The 24,269-nt window shown below is 43.4% G+C and overlaps 1 protein-coding gene across 2 annotated transcripts in view; it reads left to right on the top strand.

The window, feature by feature from the left end:
- The first annotated feature begins 234 nt into the window (after window positions 1–234).
- The window catches only part of LOC124798102 (NADPH oxidase 5), a 495,656-nt gene continuing 471,621 nt past the window's right edge, over window positions 235–24,269 (top strand). For both annotated transcript variants that reach the window (XM_047261353.1, XM_047261352.1), the window contains exon 1: window positions 235–362. The gene's annotated coding sequence lies outside the window, so the exon portion shown is untranslated. The remainder of the gene's footprint in view (window positions 363–24,269) is intronic.

Here is a 24,269-nt window from a genome sequence, read left to right as displayed (position 1 = left end):
CCCCGTGCTCTACCGCGCCCTGGCAATTACCACAAATCTCGGCGCCGGGGCTGCACGGCAACTCTCCGTCGTCGCCCAGCCTTCGATTTCCGCCTCCGGCTCGGACTGTGAGTATCGTCGGCCACCTGTTGCCTGGGCGGTGGCCGCGGAACTTTGTAATTCATGACCCCTCGTTGTCCTCCAGCCGACCGGGTTAGCAACGCCGGCAGCTTTTTTTAGTCGAGTCGCTGCGTACCTCTCTCCAGTAGCGCAGTCTACGCGTCGCCTCCGTCGATCACGGACGCGGGAGTGTTCAGCATCCCTCTCACAGTGCTCCAGTGAGAGGACGTCTCGTTGTATTGTCGCTCGCATGCTTCCTGTAGGTACGTACATCTAGATGAGTGACTATGTTAATGTGTCATTGCGTATCCTACAGCACGGAACCAGGGAGGGAAATGTTCCCTAAAGAAAATGTGCAGCTTCCATTCTTGGAGTCGCCTAATTTAGGTGAAAATAGTGTGTAATTAGATGTTAGGTACGTTACACTTGTGTCAAAAAACTACCAATACCGCCGACGAGATCCAATGACTGTTAGCAGAATATGGAATCGGTGGGGCCGGCCAGTCTGGCCGAGCGGGTCTAGGTGCTTCAGCCTGGAACCACGCGACCGCTACGGTCGCAGGTTCGAACCCTGCCTCGGGCATGGATGTGTGTGATGTCCTTAGGTTTGTTAGGTTTAAGTAGTTCTAAGTTCTAGAGGACTGATGACCTCACAAGTTAAGTCCCATAGTGCTCAGAGCCTTTTGAATTACCTATACCACGAAGGAAAAAATAGTAGATAATTCGTTAAAACACAAAAGGGATGCAGACACAGTACAACCTCTGGCAGGTAATTCAGTAATCATAACATAGCCTATATTGACTGTCTCAGTGTTGATAAATATACTGTATAGTCTGACCGGTGGCTAGCTTCTGGTCACTTTCTCCGCAAAGGGATTGCGGGTTGCAGATACTCGTAGGGACACAAGCCTGCGCGACCGCATCAAACAGCGCAGATGGAGCAGCTCTTGGAATGTAACTTCCTAGCATACGTGCGCTTTATGCACAGGCATCGATGTCTTTAGCTGTACAATGTTAAATGGACAAAATTCGTGTCTTTAGGTAAGAAATTTCTGGGAATTTCATAAATGACTTACATAACAGCATTTGCAACCACTCATAATGAAGAATTTGACAGCCATATATTAAAACCTTTATGCTAGCATTATTACTACCGCTCTGGTTTCTTGATGGCTACGATCTCAAATATTCGTGGGAAAGGCAATATTCATAGGATGTTAACTACATGCCGTAAAATAAGCTGATATAGAACTAACAGATAGACTGTGCAGCAGTGGGAACCAACTTTGTGACCTTTGTAACGAACCAATCAAAGACCAACCATCGAAGATCTTGAGAATTTGTGTCCTGATTGTCGAAAATAAAATTTGCCTTATTTGTGGTTACAGTCATTCTTACTGACGACTTTTCATAGGTAGTTCAGTTCTTGCATAAAATTTTCGACATCAGAGGCGGCTTTCGCTCAATGAACCAAGCTCCTCAACTTTTGGGGCGGAAGGTCAGGCATTCGCAAATATAATCTTCTCATACTCGGCGAATAGGCTGGTTTGCCCGTCTCCCCGACATAAATCCCTTCTGCTACGTGTGGTATGCGTTGGGGGGACGTGTTGCAGCGCGTCCATACGCACCATGAGCATATATTCCTAGAATCTTAACCAGTAGGAAAACATGCCTGACACGGGCCCGCCGCTACACAGCTCTACGGCGGTCGTAGGGGAATGGACAAGTCCGACTCTGGTAAGCGAAGAGAACTTTTCACCATTGGTTAAGATTCCGATCCTGTCATCACGCAGTTCTGTTCCAGGAACCTATGACCCATGCTTAGCAAGTAGAGGTTATCGGCTGTTGTTATTGACAGTGCGCGGCTACCCCGAAGCTGCGATCCAGAGTTCCGTGACTCACAATAGTGGCCGAATGTTAGAATGATGTCGCTGAGCTGTACGCCAAATTGAGAAGCAGCTTCCCGCGCTGACGACCATTCTTACCATAAAGCGAGACTGCGCGCTCGCTTTACGCTTGAAATGATATCTCGAGGCATATTCGCAGACAAATCGTGTGCAAGAGCCGCACCGCCCCGTTCACGATTGTAATCACCCCGTGCTCTACTGAACAGAGCTCGGAACGCAGATTTCTTTTTATCTCCATTACTCACGTTCCTGTACATAGCTATTTTTCGTTTAAAAGAGAATTGACCGAAGAGGCTGGTGATGGAAAAAAAAGAAGCTATGCAAGTAAAGAGGTTATCCAAAATTTTTGAGCATTTTATGTCAACAAATGTCATAGATGTAGGCCACTGTTTCGTGAAGTCTTCTTTCTCATTTTCCTTCAGTATATACGAAATTAAAACACATATTTCATTATTTTACACTTTCGAAAAATTTCGCCACACTCATCATGATCCCTTTCTTTCTGGTGAGAGAGATGGAATAGAGCCCTCTGCCCTTCAGAAATGGATATACGTATTCTTGTGCTAGTCACTTTAAATGATTTTTAGAGATACTGCCGAATGTTATTAAATAAATTGTAGTACAAGTTGACCCACAATGACTGGGAGGAAAAAGAACTCAAGGCACATTTTCTTTTAGACAATCAGGATACAAATTCCCAAAATCTTCGACGGTTCGTGTTGGATTGGTTCGTTACAAAGGTCACAAAGTTGGATCCCACTGCAGCACAGTATGACTGTTAGCTTATTTTACGGCATGTAGTTAACATCCTATGAATACTCCGTTTCCCACTACTTTTTAAGATTGTAGGTATCAAGTAACCAGTGCAGTAGTAATAATGCTAGCATAAGGGTTTTAATAATTTCGCCGACAAATTCTTCATTATGAGTGGTGGTAAATGCCGTTATGTAAGTCATTTATGAAATTCCCAGAAATTTCTTGCCTAAAGACATGAATTTTGTGCAGTTGACATTGTATAGCTAAAGATATAGGTGCCTGTGCATAAAGCCCACGTATGCTATGAAGTTATATTCTTTGTGTATCATTACAGATCTAGGCATAATTAATGTTGTTATATGCAGTTAGCTTCACGTAGAGAAGCTAACTGTGTAGCGATAGAATTTTTAAACGTCGCAGTTCAACGCAGCGAAGTAATATGTAGTGGTCTCCCCAGCGTTCACTGGTGAATGAACAAGTTAAATACTCATCAATCAGTACTTAATTAAAAATTTGAACTTGACTGTTGCAGTTGAGTACAGAATCAGGAAAACAACACTGACGTACGACTTTTGTTAGTCTGTGAGTCGAATTACGTATGAGAAAATTATATTTGCGAATACCTCACCTTACGCCCCAAAAGTTGAGGAGCTTGGTTCATTGAGCGAAAGCCGCCTCTGATGTCGAAAATTTGATACAAGAACTACCTACGAAAGGCCATCAGTGAGAATGACTGTAACCACAAATAAAAATCGCAAGTTATTTGCGAAGGTATCTGCAGGCAGAACACCACCGAAAAGGAAAGAACTTGCGTCCTTTCCGTTAAGTGGTAAAGTGACAAGGAGTGTTAACTATGCTCCTGAAGAGACATAACGTCACGACCCTCTACAGCCCTGCAGTTATAAAACGTAAATTCCTAGGTCTGTAAAGGAGAATGTCGGTCTCAGAACTAACGGCATTTACAAAATACGCAGTGAGTGCGGACAATATGACGTCGGCAGGCTGGGGGCACGACTGAAGCGTCCCCTTAGAAAAATTATACATGACTGTGCTTAAAGTGACACACAATATTCTGAGCGCAACGCAATCTGACTTTCAAAAATCCCTACAAAACAATGGCCCTGACTAACATTAACCTATACTTTTCACAAATCACTTACCTCACAAAAATCTTCGTTACTCGAATTACTGCAATACAGCGAGCGCCACTACTGCCAGCTAAATAAAAGATTCAAACTACTGAAGGCACTAACTACTGATAGGCATAGTCAGCAAATGAAAGATTTTGATAGAGAACAAACAATGTATTTACCTTAATAGTGTTCAAAAGTCATAATATATGTATAGCTGTTCATGACATCCATTCTTACAAATGTACTGTTTCTGATGGATCCAAATCATCTGCTCTCAAAAATCCGCCATCTCACTTCCCCACTACTGCTGGCGACTCATCTCCAACTGCGCAACGCTACGCGCTGTTGACAGCCAACTGCCCAACACTACAATGTTGTAGTTGTGGTCTTCAGTCCTGAGACTGGTTTGATGCAACTCTCCATGCTAACCTATCCTGTGCAAGTTTCTTCATCTCCCAGTACCTACTGCAACCTACATCCTTCTGAATCTGCTTAGTGTATTCACCTCTTGGTCTCCCTCTACGATTTTTACCCTCCACGCTGCCCTCCAATGCTAAATTTGTGATTCCTTGATGCCTCAGAACATGTCCTACCAACCGGTCCCTTCTTCTCGTCAAGTTGTGCCACAAACTCCTCTTTTCCCCAATTCTATTCAACACCTCCTCATTAGTTATGTGATCTACCCATCTAATCTTCAGCATAATTCTGTAGCACCACATTTCTAAAGCTTCTACTCTCTTCCTGTCCAAACTATTTATTGTCCATGTTTCACTTCCATACATGGCTACACTCCATACAAATAGTTTCAGAAACGACTTCCTGAGACTTAAATCTATACTCGATGTTAACAAATTTCTCTTCTTGAGAAACGCTTTCCTCGCCATTGCCAGTCTACATTTTATATCCTCTCCACTTCGACCATCATTAGTTATATTGCTCCCCAAATAGCAAAACTCCTTTACTACTTTAAGCGTCTCATTTCCTAATCTAATTCCCTCAGCATCACCCGATTTAATTCGACTACATTCCATTATCCTCGTTTTGGTTTTGTTGATGTTCATCTTATATCCTCCTTTCAAGACACTGTCCATTCCGTTCAACTGCTCTTCCAAGTCCTTTGCTGTCTCTGACAGAATTACAATGTCATCGGCGAACCTCAGAGTTTTTATTTCTTCTCCATGGATTTTAATACCTACTCCGAATTTTTCTTTTGTTGCCTTTACTGCTTGCTCAATATACAGATTGAGTAACATTGGGGAGAGGCTACAACCCTGTCTCACTCCCTTCCCAACCACTGCTTCCCTTTCATGTCCCTCGACTCTTATAACTGCCATCTGGTTTCTGTACAAATTGAAAATAGCCTTTCGCTCCCTGTATTTTACCCCTGCCACCTTTAGAATTTGAAAGAGAGTATTCCAGTCAACATTGTCAAAAGCTTTCTCTAAGTCTACAAATGCTAGAAACGTAAGTTTGCCTTTCCTTAATCTTTCTTCTAAGATAAGTCGTAAGATCAGTATTGCCTCACGTGTTCCAATATTTCTACGGAATCTAAACTGATCTTCCCCGAGGTCGGCTTCTACCAGTTTTTCCATTCGTCTGTTAGTATTTTGCAGCCGTGACTTATTAAACTGATAGTTCGGTAATTTTCACATCTGACAACACCTGCTTTCTTTGGGATTGGAATTATTATATTCTTGTTGAAGTCTGAGGATACTTCGCCTGTCTCATACATCTTGCCCACGAGATGGTAGAGTTTTGTCAGGACTGGCTCTCTCAAGGCCGTCAGTAGTTCTAATGGAATGTTGTCTATTCCCGGGGCCTTGTTTCGGCTCAGGTCTTTCAGTGCTCTGTCAAACTCTTCACGCAGTATCGTATCTCCCATTTCATCTTCATTTACATTCTCTTCCATTTCTATAATATTGTCCTCAAGAACATCACCCTTGTATAGACCCTCTGTATACTCCTTCCACCTTTCTGCTTTCCATTCTTTGGTTGGGACTGGGTTTCCATCTGAGCCCTTGACATTCATAGAAGTGGTTCTCTTTTCTCCAAAGGTCTCTTTAATTTTCCTGTAGGCAGTATCTATCTTACCCCTAGTGAGATAAGCCTCTAAATCCTTACATCCTTACAACACTACAATAGCCAACAACAATGCAAACCAGCCAGAGACTGCACACAGCACAGCGAGTGATTTTCATACAGAGCGCTACGTTGCGTTACCAACATAAAAACCTAAACAGCCTACTTACAACGACAGAATAACGCTGGACTGAACATGTTTCTGTAGTTAGGCTATCCAGAGAATTCGGCTGTAGCTGAGTATGTTTCGGAAGTGTACACATAATTGCATTCAACGATACGTCCCTCATCATTAAGGCTATCAGTTTATGAGATAATGTAATAAAAGAATCTACACAGATCAAAGTATCTGATAACACCATCACTGATGACGGTGGTGTGGAGCTGAATACAGAGCACAATCCAGCCATCACGAGGTTAAGCGGTGCCGGAGACGATCAAAACATGGTATTATACGACAATGAACTAAGTACCAGTGAAGTCACAGCCAGTTCCATACCTATTTAAGGACGTGACTAACAACAATACGGCAGTTACCGATAGACGATAGCTGAGGAGTACAGGAAAGAAAGCTTGACACGGCTGGAAGCCAGAGAAGATTTTATTCAGTAATACCTCCGCGAAATCATGCATTCATATATCCTGGAATTATTCTGAACTAAGGGGAACCATGGTAAACATAAATGACGATGACCTTTGAACGCCAACCTCACGAAAACAAGTAAAGTGTAATTAACACCATGTCATGTCATTCGCAGTTCAATTACTTGTACATACGCAAGATCGTCAAACGTAAAAGGACCTGACATACGTAATTTATAATAACGCATTACAGACTGATGGAGAGCCGGAGCAGTAGATCTGCGCGTTCGGTCAGGGGCTGACGACTGTCTGTAATAAAAAATCATCGATAGAGGTTGAGAAGACGTCATGCGATGTCCACAGAAAAGCGATCTCTTCTATGAAGAAAGTCGACGAAGAAACAGATAGAGAAAAGAAGGAAGAAAAGGTGGTCTATCGGTACAATGCATGCCTGGAAACACGCCTTCACCTATCAGCGAAGTGGGGAATCGCTAGAAACGACATGTGGTTCAGTTGGCACGTTAAAATGCAGGTTTCCTTTTCCCGATTCGACAACCAGGGTAGGTTTGGAGCACATAAATTGCCAACGTGACGTCACTTGACTTGCACCAGTTCATCGAGGCACACGTAATACTTTCCGTTAAGAGTAACGCATCTTTGTCGCTGAAGAACTCGCTACGATGAAATGGCGATTGCGTAGAGGCCAGTGCCAAAAGATTAAATGTCTGGATTTCTGCAAATATTATGGACGATTGAAATGAACATATATTTTGTTACGAGCATAACACGTTCAGAGCACAATGCGATGTGTGAATATTCTTTGCATGGTAATAGTAAGGAAACGACACAGAACATCAGTAATGTTATCTGTTATTTTTTCCACTTAGCGATGACATCCTCGTTCATGTGAGACATGAGTACAACAGGGTGTGCTAGTTTAGGAATAGTCCTCTACGGAAGACGCAAACACTTCGCAAATTTAATCACACTCATATCGTTTGTAGCAACTGTGTAATCAAACATACGGAATCTCCAGTTTCAAAAAACACGGACATCTAAATGCACAAAACTAACACAGTGAAACAGTAGTTTGGGGTGGGGGGGAAGAGGCGGGGGCGTCTGGATGATGTGAGGACGGCATTCAGCTATGTTTCGAAAAGTACTTAGCTAACGCAATTAATAAACTTATGAGTAATTGAACTAGAGCTAACTGTTTCATTGGGGAGAGAGTACACACTTTGCCACTGTGAATGAAAAGGTTGCGTGCGGCAAGTGTTTGTGCTATGGTCAGAGAGCGTACTGGTCATCAGGGAGACAATCAAGCACAAATCGGTAAGATGTACGATATCTCCGTGTATGCGTGTGTGTGTGTGTGTGTGTGTGTGTGTGTGTGTGTCTATGTGTGTGTGTGCGTGTGCATATGTGTGTGAAAGAGAGAGAGAGAGAGAGAGAGAGAGAGAGAGAGAGAGAGAGAGAGAGAGAGGGACGGAGGGGACACCCCCCCCCCCCCCCCCCGAGTATATAGAAAATGATAGCTCACCAACAAGCATGCAGGTTGTAACGTTTTTGTGTAACTATGTTTGTGCTTAATCTCCCAAATGTGTTACGTTTACGCAGGTTCGAATCCTGCCTCGGGCATCGATGTGTGTGATGTCCTTAGTTTAGTTGGCTTAAGTAGTTCTAAGTTCTAGGGGACTGATGACCTCAGAAGTTAAGTCCCATAGTGCTCAGAGCCATTTGAACCATTTTTTGGTACGTTTAGGTGCATATAATTTCTAGATTCTAATTTTCTATGTAATGTTCTGGAATGGTACTGAATTTTCTAAAAGCAGTGCTCTGAATGGAATGTGAAATGTGACAGCGACTGTGAAAGGAAAGGTAGTAGCTGTAACTGGTTCGTGCGAAACCTTATAAACGATTGCTGCTCATTTGCTGCAACATGTGAAATTCATATACTGAAACTAGTATAGCATGACTTACTAACTCTCTACTTATCACTTGGAACTGAAAAACTTAATTTGCAATATCTGCAATGGATTTAATAAATAAGAATTTAATCATCGGAAGTAATGACCTGTGAAACACATTATTCACCAACTTGGCCTTCAGTAATCAAGACTTTGCAATGTAAACTGTCCTATGCAACAATCGCGTGCAGTTGCTGATGTTGCTTTCAAATTACACAGAAACTGATCAATGTTCTCTGCTCCCCAACCGTACTTAAGAATGATTCGGCATGGCCCCAAACTTAAACTTTGCCTGACCAACGAAGATATACTATGCTCTGCAACAACACCTGAAATAAATCACGTAGCTACAAGTGCACCTGAAATAAATTACGTCGTCTGTGCGATGCGCTGCTACGCACTGTCAGTTAAACAAATCCCCACACAAAATCCATTTAAATTCGGATACAATTTCCTGAGCATGTAAATATTTTCCCAGATAAATATTTGCTATTCATGAATGTAGTCTTCACATAAATGATCAGCCCTAATCATGTCACGCTAATATTATCGATCGCAGCAAATGCAAAAGATATCGTGCACGTTACCTCTCTGAGCATATACAGACATGTAAAGAACGCGTCCTGAAAATCATTCTCTACTCACTGAAACCGTCAACAGTACAATGTAACGACCTTGTCCAGCAAGAAGCAAGTGCCCTCATCTACTAGGAACATAAACTTCAATGACAAAGAGATCTACTCCAGCCATGCGCTAAGGTACCAGACTCGCTGCGGCAAATATCACAAAAACTACAGTTACTTTTCATCATACAGGCACCTTTCAATGTGATTGAAGTATTTTCGTGTGTGCGTGTGTGTGTGGGGGGGGGGGGGGGAGGGAGGTGTATGTTTATACTGCCACCGTTTCTCACTGCCCAATGTAACGATACGAGAATCTACCTACTGTACCCATTAATCCTGAATTATGTCAGAACGGTTTCGAGAATACTCCACTGGCATGAGGATTCTTGTGTACTTCCTCCGTGCTTCCTCTACACCGGACCATCACCGTCTTGAGTGCATCGATAACACTACAGAGGCAGATGTGCGTACACTGCATACTGTCTCTGGGTTTCGTGGAAGATGATTTCGTGGTCATGCACTCGACTGGCTCCCCAGCAGTCTGTTGTGAAATCGATACTACGACATTTCATCGTCGCCATCTGAGCAAAAGTGATTGTTATACGTTGATGAAAGACTCGACTGATGACGCGTGTACATTCATGGTTTAACTTGTCATTGCAGGATCCGGTGATAGTTGGCGGGTAGCTTATCTCCAAAATTCCTGGTTGTATGGAAGACATTCTTCCCTCGGGGACTGGATCTTTATGTAGTCATACTCATTTCCCTCATCCTCATCACAGAGACGCGAAAGTCGACGGCGTGACGTCAAATAGAAAGACTTACAGCAGGCAGCATAACAACACCAGATGGGATCGATATACGCATAGCTTACGCACCGGCACCAGGTGGGATTCGAATACACGACCTCTTCTTTCACGAGCCAGTGACTTGGGTTACACCAGGAAGATAGTTCAACGGGTAGGTTTGGAGACTCAATCTTTGCTCTGGTATCCAAATGCCGCTCTTGAACCGTCGAATACAAATGTCACAACCATCTTAGTAAATTACTCTCCTACTCTCCGCCTCACCGTCACATCCCGTCACTTTCCGTGTAAATATTATGATTGTCGTAACACAATAGGTAGTGCAATAAACAGTGCGTATTATGGCATACGCAGACATATCACTATTTCATGTGTCCTAAAATCTTGATTTAGGTTTTGGAATGTTTCCGTTATCCATTCCATTCGTATGATGGAGTAATTAATTCAGAGAGTCCATCTGTCAAAATGTAGTTGATTTACTGTGCTGATATTCATGTGAAGAATCCTATTAAACAGCATTCAAATCTACTGCTCACGATTCAGTAGCGCTAATGTCGCTTGCATCGCATACGAGTCATGTTAAGAGTCAACATTACCCAATCGTTTGCCCGTTAGACACAGGCCAATGAATTTAAATTGCATTTGGTACTCTACATACAGTTATGAAACGCAGACTCAACTTGGTCGTCTCATTTCATTTCTTGTTGCACATTACATACTTGCAATACGAACTTCATCCATATTTGAGGGAGCTTATTTAAGCTGTCTACCGCTAATAGTTCCGTGAATAATTCCGAATGCAATGGAACAAGCAGTATCAGTCTTAGTTGATAATTAGCTTCCCAGCCACTTGTGGCGGGAAAATTGGATATTTGCAGGTGCGCGCCCTCTTGGTAATCAGGAGCTACTTGCTCTGCTAACATACTATAAGTCGCTGCCTCCAGAGAACATTAAAAACGTACATGAAGTTTACTTTTGTTTTTTAGGAACCGTTATTACAAATTTCTAGTCACATAAAACTATGTGTTTCCAGCGACCTCTTCAAGCCTCAGACATTTATGATGTACGACGATTATTAGAAAAGTAAGGAACGATCAGTCACGAGATGGAAACTACAGCGAAAATCAAAACTGTTTTATTTGCAACGGCTAGCTACGCCTTCCAACCGCTTCTCTACACACTCGCCGCCCCGATTTAGACATCTGTCGTAAAGTTGTACCACCTTTCCAGTACCCTCGTCACAGAAGGCAGCCTCCTGTACTTTCCGACAATTTTCTACGCTGAACTGCAGCTCGTTATCTGGGCCTAAACGTTGTCTCATCATAGCCAGCAGGTTATATGAGCAGAAATGAAAATCAGATGGCATCTCACAAGGCGCAGTGTGGGTTCTCCACATCAACAACGGTTTTCTGCATTTATAACAGATATGTGACTGAAATGTATAACAGATGTATAAAACACAAAATATAATCAAAAAAGAAAAAAATACCTACTAATTGTACCATACCATAATGAAACAAATCTGGCTAAGACAAAAATATAACCTTGTTTTTCCAAATCATATTTTACGAACTGATAGGTAGAGAGATTAAAACTCAAAGAAGATTGCAATCAGTAAGGAAACGAAATACCTTCTACTCTGAAAACTGCAGTGCGAACGATTAAATACGAAATGCGTTTAAAAATAAACACTAATTAATTTTAAAAGATCTAGAACGAGACCGGGATTATGTTTTCATTGTTGTTTCAACTTGATATTAGCATCATTGATTACAACGAGATACTGTTAGCTTTTACTGAGTAACATACAGAAAACTATTGCTTGTCTAGGAACTTTCTGTGATCTTATATCTCTACCAGAAATATACACTACTGACCATTGAAACTGCTGTACGAAGAAGAAATGCAGATGATAAATGGGTATCCATTGGACAAATATATTATACTAGAACTGACACGTGTTTACATTTTCACGCAATTTGGGTGCATAGATCCTGAGAAATCAGTACCCAAAACAACCACCTCTGCCCATAATAACGGCCTTCATACGCCTGGGCATTGAGTCAAACAGAGCTTGGATGGCGTGTACAGGTACAGCTGCCCATGCAGCTTCAACATGATACCACAGTTCATCAAGAGTAGTAGCCGGTGTATTGTGACGAGCCAGATGCTCGGCCACCATTGACCAGAGGTTTTCAATTGGTGACAGATCTGGAGAATGTGCTAGCCAGGGCAGCAGTCGAACATTTTCTGTATCCAGAAAGGCCCCTACAGGACCTGCAACATGCGGTCGTGCATTATCCTGCTGAAATGTAGGGTTTCTCAGGAATCAAATGAAGGGTAGAGCCACGGCTCGCAACACATCTGAAATGTAACGTCCACTGTTCAAAGTGCCATCAATGCGAACAAGAGGTGACCGAGGCGTGTAACGAATGGCACCCCATACTATCACGCCGGGTGATACGCCAGTATGGCGATGACGAATACACGCTTCCAATGTGCGTTCACCACGCGCCGGCCGGTATGGCCGTGCGGTTCTAAGCGCGTCAGTTTGGAACCGCGTGACCGCTACGGTCGCAGGTTCGAATCCTGCCTCGGGCATGGAGGTGTGTGATGTCCTTAGGTTAGTTAGGTTTAAGTAGTTCTAAGTTCTAGGGGACTGATGACCTCAGTAATTAAGTCCCATAGTGCTCAGAGCCATTTTTTTGCGTTCACCACGATGTCGCCAAACACGGATGTGACCATCATGATGCTGTAAACAGAACCTGGATTCATCCGAAAAAATGACGTTTTGCCATTCGTGCACCCAGGTTCGTCGTTGAGTACACCATTGCAGGCGCTTCTGTCTGTGATGCAGCGTCAAGCGTAACCGCAGCCATAGTCTTCGAGCTGATAGTCCATGCTGCTGCAAACGTCGTCGAACTGTTCGTGCAGATGGTTGTTGTCTTGCAAACGTCCCTATCTGTTGACTCAGGGATCGACACGTGGCTGCACGATCCGTTACAGCCATGCGGATAAGATGCCTGTAATCTCGACTGCTAGTGATACGAGGCCGTTGGGATTCAGCACGGCGTTCCGTATTACCCTCCTGAACCCACTGATTCCATATTCTGCTAACAGTCATTGGATCTCGATCAACGCGAGCAGCAATGTCGCGATACAATAAACCGCAATCGCGATAGGCTACAATCCGACCTTTATCAAAGTCGGAAACGTGATGGTAAGCATTTCTCCTCCTTACACGAGGCATCACAACAACGTTTCACCAGACAACGCCGGTCAAGTGCTGTTTGTGTACGAGAAATCGGTGAGAAACTTACCTCATGTCAGCACGTTGTAGGTGTTGCCACCGGCGCAAACTTTGTGTGAATGCTCTGAAAAGCTAATCATTTGCTTATCACAGCATCATCTTCCTGTCGGTTAAATTTCGCGTCTGTAGCACGTCATCTTTGTGGTGTAGCAATTTTAATGGCCAGTAGTGTAATATTACCGAAATTCGCTCTGTTCCGGAGTGATCTATGGGATTAAGCTGCTGGTAATGAAAACTACATTTAAGCAGATGATGTCGTATCAGTAGAGCCAACGCACCTCTCAAAACTTAACACCATCATTTTCCTAGACGTGTGTTACACAGCAGTGTTAATTAATGCTCAGCTGCATCGCAGATTGAGATTAAAATGGAGAAAAGGAAGGACGTAGGAGGAAAAGAAAACAGAGTGAAATGATTTCTTTGGGCACAGTAATTGATTACTGTGCTTTAATAACAAAAATAATACTATAAACATACATACTCAATACCTAGAGTGATCCATCAATCGCAATACGTACCCCCGTGTCCGTAATGCTGCAGCATCCGGACCATGCTGAGTCCCACTCCTGGTATTGTGGCCTCGTTCGTTCTGCTAGATTTCTGCAGCAAAAAGGGAAAGATTTCATGCCAGAGATGAAGCTCTAGATCGTGTACAAGAGAAGAAATAGGCCGTTACATTATCAAAGGTCCTACCCCCAACTGATTTACTGGAATCACGGTAATCCCGGATGAGGAAGACCAGACGGATATTTTAACACCACTTTTCCCGACTTTGTAGTCGAGTTACTGGTGCCATTTTATACTTCCGTAGACGTTTTCAAGTTTGTAGTCATCTGATCTTGATAGTTTGCTATTGGCAGTCCGATCAAATCGTGAACTGACCAAATCCTTCTAGTTTTTATAAATATTAGTTGCTTCTTACTATCGGCAATAGTAGTCCGTTGCAAGTTGCTCAGGTCAGGGACTGATGACCATTGATGTTAAGTCCCATAGTGCTCAGAGCCAGATCCTGATCAGGTCAGCGTTTCAACACATTGCTCGCCGTTTCTCCCCGTTATTAGGTGCTGCTCTCTCTTCCTTCGCTTATGGAAAACATTACGTAAATACAGCCATGGATTATTATGGATTATTCGTCGCTTCACTCACCAAAATACTTCGGAGCCACTCGCACTCTTGAGGAATTCAAGAGTTGTGATAGTTACTTGGTATGTCTTGAAGATATGTTACTTTCCGAACGCAAGACAGACTTAGATGTTCAGTATCATAGTACTTTTATCCATTGTCTAGCGTCATATTCATATCAATGAAGAACTGTAATAGTTTTCCCTCGTTGTAGAATGTATCCTCTACGCCATCCGCCGTCGCATTCGTTTTACGTCACGTATTAGAATGTCCAGTCATAATAATGTGACCACCTGTCAAAAGATTGACTACATTTTGCATCGCGGACCATTACGAGAGGTTCTGGAATGGTTCTGGAAGGTACTGACAGGGATGTGGAACCAACCCGACGCCAGTGCTGTGGCCAGCTGCACTAGGTTTTTCGGTTGAGGATTCATGCCGCGAACAGCCCGATCGAGGTGGCACCACAATTCTCGATTCGGTCTAAATTCGGGGAGTTTGGTGGCCAGGGGAGTACGGTAGACTAATTCATACGAACGTAAACTGCGACCTGTGTGACACGTTGCATTGTCCCGTAGTAGTTCCGAGGAGAAACCAACTGCATGGTCCCCAACGATAGATTCATACCTGCGTTGATCCATTGTGCCTTCCTGAATGAAGAGATACGCAGGAAATACCACGAAAACATTTCACAAACCGTAACGCTCCCTCGTGCGACCTCGACCACATTCTTCCAGACGTTTCACGCCGTACATGCCGAAAGCCATCCGTCCGATGGAGCATAAAACATGATTCCTCCAAATAGGCCAGCTGTTTCCAATCAGTGAAAGTCTAGTTGCAGTGCTGGTGTGCAGATTCCAATCTTCGTCGTAGATGATCAGCAGTCAGCATGGGTGCATGAACCAGACACCTGCTGCTGAAGCCCATACACAGCAACGTTCGCTGAAGGGTCACTGAGGAGACACTGTTGGTACCCCTTGGTTCATCTAGGTGGTCAGTTTCTCAACACTTGCACGTCTGTTCGCCAGTACACATACCCGCAGCCATTGTTCGCCCTGTCACATGTAGTTCGTGGTGCACCACAATTGCCTCGGCGCCGTATTGGATAGCGTCATTTTTTCATGCGCTGTGTACTTTAACCACAGCGGCACGTGAACGGTTTACAGACTTATCCGTTTTGCAAATTGTTCCACCATTGGCCCGAAAGCCAATGATCATGCCCCTTTAGACGTCAGATAAATCTCTCCGATTCCACAATACAACAACAACTGTACTGTCCTCCACGTCACTCCCCCCTCCCCGCCCTCGACACCGTTCATTTACCCTCCACTGATAGTGCTGCCACCTGCAGTCTGTGAGTGGTTATTGCACGTTGACGTCGAACAAAGGCGATGATCACATTAATGTGACTGTACCGTGTATATGACTTACATAGAAGTCTGTAGCGATTAGATCGAGAGACTGTACCAACACGTGTTCCGATTTTCTGGCTCCCTGCCTATAACATGAAAAAATGCCTTCTGCTAAGTTTCCAGTGCAAGCCGTGGTGCGGGAACTTTAAGGCTGCCTGTGGTTGCAGTCCTGTCTTGGGCAGACGTCCGGTCTTCGGAGAGACGGACGGGATTTGTGAAGTCCAACGGCGTCCACCTCTGCAGCCACCGGCTCCCAGCTCATCTCCATTGCAAAATCCAGCGGAAATGCCCTGCCGTAACTCTTTTCACTTTGTTGGTCATGCTTTCTTATTTTTCTCAGTAACGAAAAAGGCATGTACGGCTCTCCGGTGTGCTCGAAGCTGACGTAGTGTCCAAGACCAGAACCTTTCCAGGATGTATGTCTTTTAAGCGAACGTAATCTGTTTTCTTTTCCTCGGGACTGGGAGAGGACTGGGAGTCTTGTCGCTGTTAACAGCCAACACGGAGCCATCTTCTCACACGTGTGTCCAATTAATATTAGCGGCTCGCGAATCCCAGCGGAAAAAAAAGTGGCAGGTAACGCAGCTGACGCTTACTTCAGCAACTTGACGCCAGTGTCGTCATCGTCAATTTCGTAGGCCGAAGAGGCTCTTTGCAATGTGTCGACCACAAGACAGTTCGTACCTGCAAACAACTCAAATAGATTTAGTCCAACGACCCACATACACAGTATGGAAATTATTTAAGCATAGAATTATGATTTATAAGAATTTCCATGTGTGCTAGCAAGTAGAAGATATATTTCTGAGTGTCCCAATTGTCGATCTTATTTTCCTGCACAAGACACTGACAGCTGTGTGGTCTGAAGAGAACTGCCAACTTACTGGATGCCTGGACATGGATCTTCTTAGTACAATATACATGTTACGAGTTACAATTTTATAGTTTTTTGTTCTTTCTTTACTAATTCGCATGTTGTCCCGGGAGAGGGAGGGTGAGTAAATTCTGGATCTATATCTAGATAATTAAAGTCGTTCCTGCCCTTTCCACACCCTTTTCTTTCTACTTTACCGTCAATACCATACCCGGATGATACAGATACTACAAGACGTGAGTCTTTAAGGTCGACTGTTCTTTTGAAAAAGGTGAGAATCAAAGCTTTGTGCCACCATATCATGCCGCACTCATAGCCGAGTGGCCTGTTTTACAGCGTTCGACGTAGTCCGATTACACGGCGAACAACAATCTGAACAGTCAACTTGATTGCAGATTGGTGCAGACATCACGTGTGGAATGGTCAACGGACGTGTACTACCTCCAAGCCACTGCAGCCGTTGCATTTAATTTACAGCGAGATCCATTTTAGTGGACCGTATCACTGATGAAAACACATGCTTCTCTTGACGGGACATCCACAACTGTTGATATTCAAAAACTATCAACCTCTGCAACTCGACTTTTATGGACTCACATTTTATATGCACCTGAAGATGGGACAGAGGCTCCGTAAAAGTGTTCGATTTCTTTAAAAAAAAAAAAAATTACAACTGTAGCCGATCTTATCAATGATGATACATCCATTGCGCTGAGCAAGGGAGAAAGGAACTGAACCGACAATGGAGAAAGGTGTGCTTCAAGTATCCGTCGGGCTATCCATATGAGTATTTTAGGTGGTGTTGGTAAATCAATTTAGGCTAATGCCAATGCCTCTCCCGCTCTCTCTTTCTTCTCACCAGCTCCTACAGAGGCCTCTTCTTTGCTCTCGGTAAATATTTTCCTATAAGATTTGTTTACTGCTCAGACACTCTCAAAACCATTTCATCTGGAATCTTCAAATCACTGTTGAAATTTTGAGAAGCTTCCTCGACACTGACATCAAACATTTATAATTGTTAGAAGCGTTTAGACTCGCATCAAGACGCAGTCACGTCGATATTTCGATTTCTTTATTTTGGTTAAAGGCTTCCACATCATGCCACTCAAGTCCACGAAGATTTCTTGGTACGCAGCTCGTGGTCGTGCGGTAGCGTTCTCGCTTCCCGCGCCCGGGTTCCCGGGTTCGATTCCCGGCGGGGTCAGGGATTTTCTCTGCCTCGTGATGACTGGGTGTTGTGTGATGTCCTTAGGTTAGTTACGTTTAAGTAGTACTAAGTTCTAGGGGACTGATGACCATAGATGTTAAGTCCCATAGTGCTCAGAGCCATTTGAACCATTTTTGAAGATTTCTTCAGTAATAATGATGCCGATAATTTGCCACAACTTTGTCAAAACTGGCCTATTGGTGTGTCTACAGTCAGGCAGCTGATAACTAAAACAAGAAATAAGTCGGAATGCAAGCTGAGGCTTGTTGCACCACCGTCTTATATTCTAGGCTCCAGGCGAGTTAACTGCGTTTCCGTCGTCTTTCGAAATCATAGTAGTCTCACGGTCTTATGACTATCCTGGCCGTCAGAAGCACATCTTGAATGTCTTAACTCGCCTCCTTTTGCGTATGTCCCTTGTAGAAGCCCCAGCCTCTAAAATAAATAGATTTCTGATAGCAAGGTTGTAGCCTTCCGTATCGTCGCACATTTTCGGCCTCCACTGACTGCAGCCTGGGGCTCCACAGGCCGCGTTGGCCGGCACCGTCAGAACAGAAGCGGCCCTCAGCTGCGATGCGCAGGGCGATACAAAGTGGTGGGTCGAGGGAAAGCCGCGGCGGGCGGCGCGTTGCGGCCATTAGCCGGCGGCGGCGTGATTGAGCCGTCAGATAGGCGCCAGCGCGTGCTCCGGGCAGCGCGCCACAGATAATGCATCAGCCGGCTTCCGAAACTGCGGCTGCCGCGAGAAGAGCCGCCTCGGCAGAGATGAGAGATGTGTGAACTGGACAGCACGCACTGTGGCACCCTCGTCACATCAGCAAAGTATTCGGCCCCCGATTTATTCTCGGAAAGTGCTTAGCGCTACGAATCTGATGACCAAAGAACTGCGTCGAGGAAAAATCTACATCTACATACATACTCCGCAATCCACCATATGGTGCGTGGCGGAGGGTGCCTTGTACCACAAGTAGCATCTTCTCTCCCAGTTCCACTCCCAAACAGAACGAGGGAAAAATGACTGCCCATATGCCTCTGTATGAGCCCTAATCTCCCTTATCTTTGTGGTCTTTCCGCGAAATGTAAGTTGGCGGCAGTAAAATTGTACTACAGTCAGCCTCAAATGCTGGTTCTCTAAATTTCCTCAGTAGTGATTCACGAAAAGAACGCCTTCTTTCCTCTAGAGACTCCCACCCGAGTTGCTGAAGCATTTCCGTAACACTCGCGTGATGATCAAACCTACCAGTAACAAATGTAGCAGCCCGCCTCTGAATTGCTTCTATGTCCTCCCTCAATCCGACTTGATAGGGATCTCAAACGCTCGAGCAGTACTCAAGAATAGGTCATATTAGTGTTTTATAAGCGGTCTCCTTTACAGATGAACCACATCTTCCACAAATTCTACCAATGAACAGAAGACGACTATCCGCCTTCCCCACAACTGCCAATACATGCTTGTCCCACTTCATATCGCTCTGCAGTGTTACGTCCAAATATTTAATCGACGTGACTATGTCAAGCGCTACACTACTAATGGAGTATTCAAACATTACAGGATTCTTTTTCCTATTCATCTGCATTAATTTACATTTATCTATATTTAGAGTTAGCTGTTATTCTTTACACCAATCACAAATCCTGTCCAAGTCATCTTGTATCCTCCTACAGTCACTCAACGACGACATCTTCCCGTAGACCACAGCATCATCAGCAAACAGCCGCACATTGCTATCCACCCTATCCAAAAGATCATTTATGTAGATAGAAAAATCCCGGACAGGTCGACAGCGGTAGTATAAATCGCGTTTAATGCTATCGACAACTCTACAGCAGTTAGCACTAAACGAATAAAAGTAAATTGCAAGATATTCTTCACGGGGGAGAATGTGCCATTTTGAAATTCAGAGATGACTACCAGATAATGTGTTGTGATCCGGCCATAATTGTGGGTTCTTTGATTGCTCTGGGAGAAGGCTCATCAGACTAGAAATATTAGTTCACTTTGTTACATAAATGAATAAAAGATTTACTTAACTCTGGCACACTTCTTTCCCACAAGAGTACTGGATAATTTACAACTACCATTGAGTAAGAAAGCATCACTTGATTCATAAAGTAACAAACTGATCTCTCGAGGTACAACATATACAACAGCACAAGAGGGCACTGCTATGCTGAGAGGGTGCGAGGTCTTCTCGAGTTCCCGCCATCCCCCTCCCCTCCCCCCTCCCATCAATTGTTGGGGACTGAAGCGCTCCGTCGCTGTTATCTGTGGTATCGATAAACGTTGCCGGTTATGGTGCGGCACCGCAATCTCTGGACGATACTACATAGTCCAACGTCGACTAGACATCATTATTATTGTCATCATTATCATTATAATCTATTATTATAATTATCATCATCATCTACATAAATTCCTGTAGTAAGGGATAATTAAAAGTCCGGGAAGAACATGGACAAAAATAATGAAACAGTGCATTGACATTTCTGTTCAGAAGACGGTCGTTTACATTTAGATCAAGACATATTGGCTGTATTCTGTGTGTTACAGAAACATTATAGTCTTCGATCTGAAAAGTAGGTTTTGCTCATATAAACCGTCCACGACGTTTATTTTCTTTTTATGTTTTCCTGGGTATCCAGTTAGTATAGTCATTTACAATTTCATTGTTAATTTGTAACTGTGGTTACAAAGAACTTTAATAAAGACTGATGAATCAAAACATTATGACCACGTGGTTAATAGCGCGTTGGTACGCCCTGGAACGCAAGACAGCACTGTTTCTGATTGATATGGACGGAAACAATTGTGCGCCGAGTTGAGAAGCACTCAAGATCTTCCATGGACGTGCTAGCGTAATCGTTACATTCCATACAGAATATGTGGAAGAACAGGCTGTTCTGAAACACAATCTTTCGTAGGATGCTCAACACTACAACGACCCACGTGGATGGGAAGAAACATACGTTGTTCCACTATAAGAGAAAGTCCCATCAACATCAAGGTCTTACAGATGGAGCACAAGGTCGGATTATGGAAAGATGGGGAAGGAAATCTGGCGTGCGGTTTCAAAGGAACCATCATGGCATTTGCCTTAAGCGATTTAGGGTAAATCTGTACGACCAGACGAGAATTAGATCGTCCTCCCGAACGCGATTTCATTGCGCTAACCACTGCGCCACTTCGCTCGGTACAACCGTTACGTTATCGACACGCATGGGAGAGCATGCGCAACATAATACGTTTCAAAATGCCGCGCATAAAAATGGGATTTTTCCGGGGCTCGTACCTCCGATTCTACTGGTGATAGAAAAGTAGAGCCGAGTATTTCCGACAGCTAGGGCCCATTTATACACCCAACAGAAGGATAGTCTCACGGTAACTATCTTACAGTATTGGGTAAAAGTTTAAATGTTATACACTTCCTCCAGCTTAAGCAAGTGGAGCAAATCGGTTGGTTCATTTGGCATTAGATGTGGTCTTCGGGGCGCCTTTAAGGCGCTTATGGAGGTATCATTAAGTTCGTGAGCGGTTCCCGAGAAAAACCAGAATGTACCGACGTAAAGTCAAGCGCCGGCACGTCGGTAAGGAACGTTAAAGCAGAGAGGGCTGTGACAAGACGTCAGCCAATAGTACGCTGACCGACCCCTCTCTAGGACGACAACGAGACAGCAGCGGCCTCTAGGCGAAGAGGACATAAGCGCCGCGTCCCCGTTGAAGACTAGCCATTCTACGAACTTTACAGCAGCGAGTTAGGAACTGTATAATTTCACATGTATTAGGCATTGTCTATACTCATGAGATTTCTTATTTTGTCTGTCGCCCATTGCTTGCGACCTGTCACTGTAAATTCTCAAAGTTAAGTATTGTCATTTATCTTACTGTAATGAAAATTCATTAATACGATTGCTTGAATTGTTGTCAAGCGATCCGAGAAAGCAGGTTTCCTAGGCACCCCATATTCGACGAATGGGCAGGACACAACACAAAAAACATGGTTTTTGGGAATAAAAACCGAGCCGGGGATTCCAAGACGGCTATGGACAGCAAATGCCTCTAATTTTCATGATACATTCGTAAGATACGATCGCGAACAACCTTGAAAATTTTCTTGATATCTTTCTGTGTTTACTAAATACAAATTAACACACGCGAGATGACGAGAAGAAACTCACACTCTGTTTATTCTCTCTTACATAATAGTAACGAAAAAGTTAGTCCTACTCTGGAGTACAGTCAGACCTCTCGAAATATAAATTCCCTTGAGAAATTAAAAGTTTCGTAGCGGCCGTTCATGGCCCAGAATCTGCCAACCACAAGACTGAATAAAGCACTACATCACAGGCAGGTCTGCCTTTTTAAAGCATAAACGTAAATAGTCCGGAATCGCTCCCATGAACTCTTCACTCGAAAAGACCCAGTCCTCACTTGGCTCCTGTATTGTTACGTGCTGTTTGCTTTTCCTTTGGCTGAAGGCTGTCCCCACCAAAAATACATAATCCTTAAGGTCTACAGACATGATGTGACTCGAGTTAACCATTTCATCGTCTAAACTAATATATTACAACAATATTTAAATAAATAAATGTTACAAACATTCGGGTCACAATAAGACCATTCACAATAAATATAAATAAAGGTTTGTCCTTAAATAAATAATACAGTGTTCCTACTCAAGCGCACTATCGATAAATATCAACAGATTATCATTGAATATTGTTTAATCAATTATTTGGACCTACTTGTCAGAAGCGTCTTTTGACGCTCTTTTACAAGGGTGGTGACAGCTAATAAATGCTTTGGCTACTTCTTTAATTACTATAATTTTGTATTACCAATTGTAATTAATATTTAAATAAAGTTACTGTTAAAACAGTGAACTGGTCATTAAACCACTACACAAATACGACGAAACATGAGGTACAGTATTCATGCTGTATTTATTTGCTGTGTAATTGTATAGAATACGATATTCTGACAAACATTTACAGATTGGAGAGATATGAAACACGTAATAAATCAAGAAATAAACTGAATATAGATGCATAGCTTTCAGAGACTATAGCTACAGTGCAATGCTGTCATATGTTGAAATAGCATGAAGTGTTTAAAAGTTGTTAATTCAGAGGTTCGTTGTGAAAATGTTTATTCATTGTAAAATATTAATTTCTGTGGTTTTACAGATATTGAAATATTGTTGTGTCATTGGGTGCGCCTCATTTTTCTGAGACTGCAGATTTGTTCAGATTTGCTTTAATACTTAATGGTGAATTATTATAGGTTCTTGAAGAAGTGTAAGAACACCTCTTTGAACTTGTCTGACACACCGCCGTTTCTTGAAGCATTGTCTCCTGCACAAAGGCCACGTGAGTAACAGGCATTCAAAATCCCAGCTTTGGAACCTATTCATTTCCCGCGACGTTGCTTGCCTATGTACCTGGACTTGCCCGTACCGGTCACCTAGCCGGATCTGCTGTGGCGCGCCAGAGCCCTGACAGAGCACAATGTCATCTCCCCTCAGACCACTTTCAGGCGCCCAAATCACTCGCCTACATACGCGTAACGTTACATTGCCGATGCCAAGTATTTTAGGGAAATTTTTAAAGCTGCTGAGAAATGTAGAATGAAGCAGCTGGTACCCCAGGTAACAGGAGCATAATTGTCTTTTTGTGTTCAAATAGGAGCATTTTTCCACTGATAATGATATGCCACATAACTTCCATAGCTCTTTGGGGCTTTTCGTGGAAGATACTGCTGTCAGAAAACTTGATCCGACACGCAAAAAGAAACAAAATAGATCTATTGTGCAAATACTTGTAGGTAACCCTCGGCAAACACAAATCTAATGGATGCAGAATAAATAGACGAAAAGCCCCTTTATCGTTTGATTACTTTTGTTTGGTGATGAGTGACAACCGCCATTTTTATGTGTATCTGTTCGGGACAATGTACGACGGGAAATACCACGTTAATATAGTTGCGAAGAGTACTTCCAGAGAGAGATTTATCGGAAGAATCATAAGGAAGTGTTATTACCTCACCAATGAGGTAACTTACGCAACCATCCTTTGACCTATTCTTGAGTTTTAGTGACTAGTATGGGATCATCGCCAGCAAGCTCCATGGACGGAAGAGATAAGGAAACGTCAGAGAACAGCGGCGTGATTCGTTACGGCTACTTTTACGCAGTGTGAAAGTAATCTTTAAGAAATTGCAGTGGAAGACACTAAACGTAATTTATGATCGCCTACGTCGAAGTACACGTCAAGACACATATTACTTCCTCTAGTATATAACTTCGCTAATGACCACTATAATTTAGCAGCGAATTAGAGTAAGTCACGCTAACAAGCAGATTCTGGTCTCTCTGGTACGTTGCAGACAGTGTAGA

The sequence above is a fragment of the Schistocerca piceifrons genome, chromosome 5 (assembly GCF_021461385.2).
Source record: "Schistocerca piceifrons isolate TAMUIC-IGC-003096 chromosome 5, iqSchPice1.1, whole genome shotgun sequence".
NCBI classification, from domain to species: Eukaryota; Metazoa; Arthropoda; class Insecta; order Orthoptera; family Acrididae; genus Schistocerca; species Schistocerca piceifrons.
This window is presented reverse-complemented; position numbering and strand designations above follow the sequence as displayed.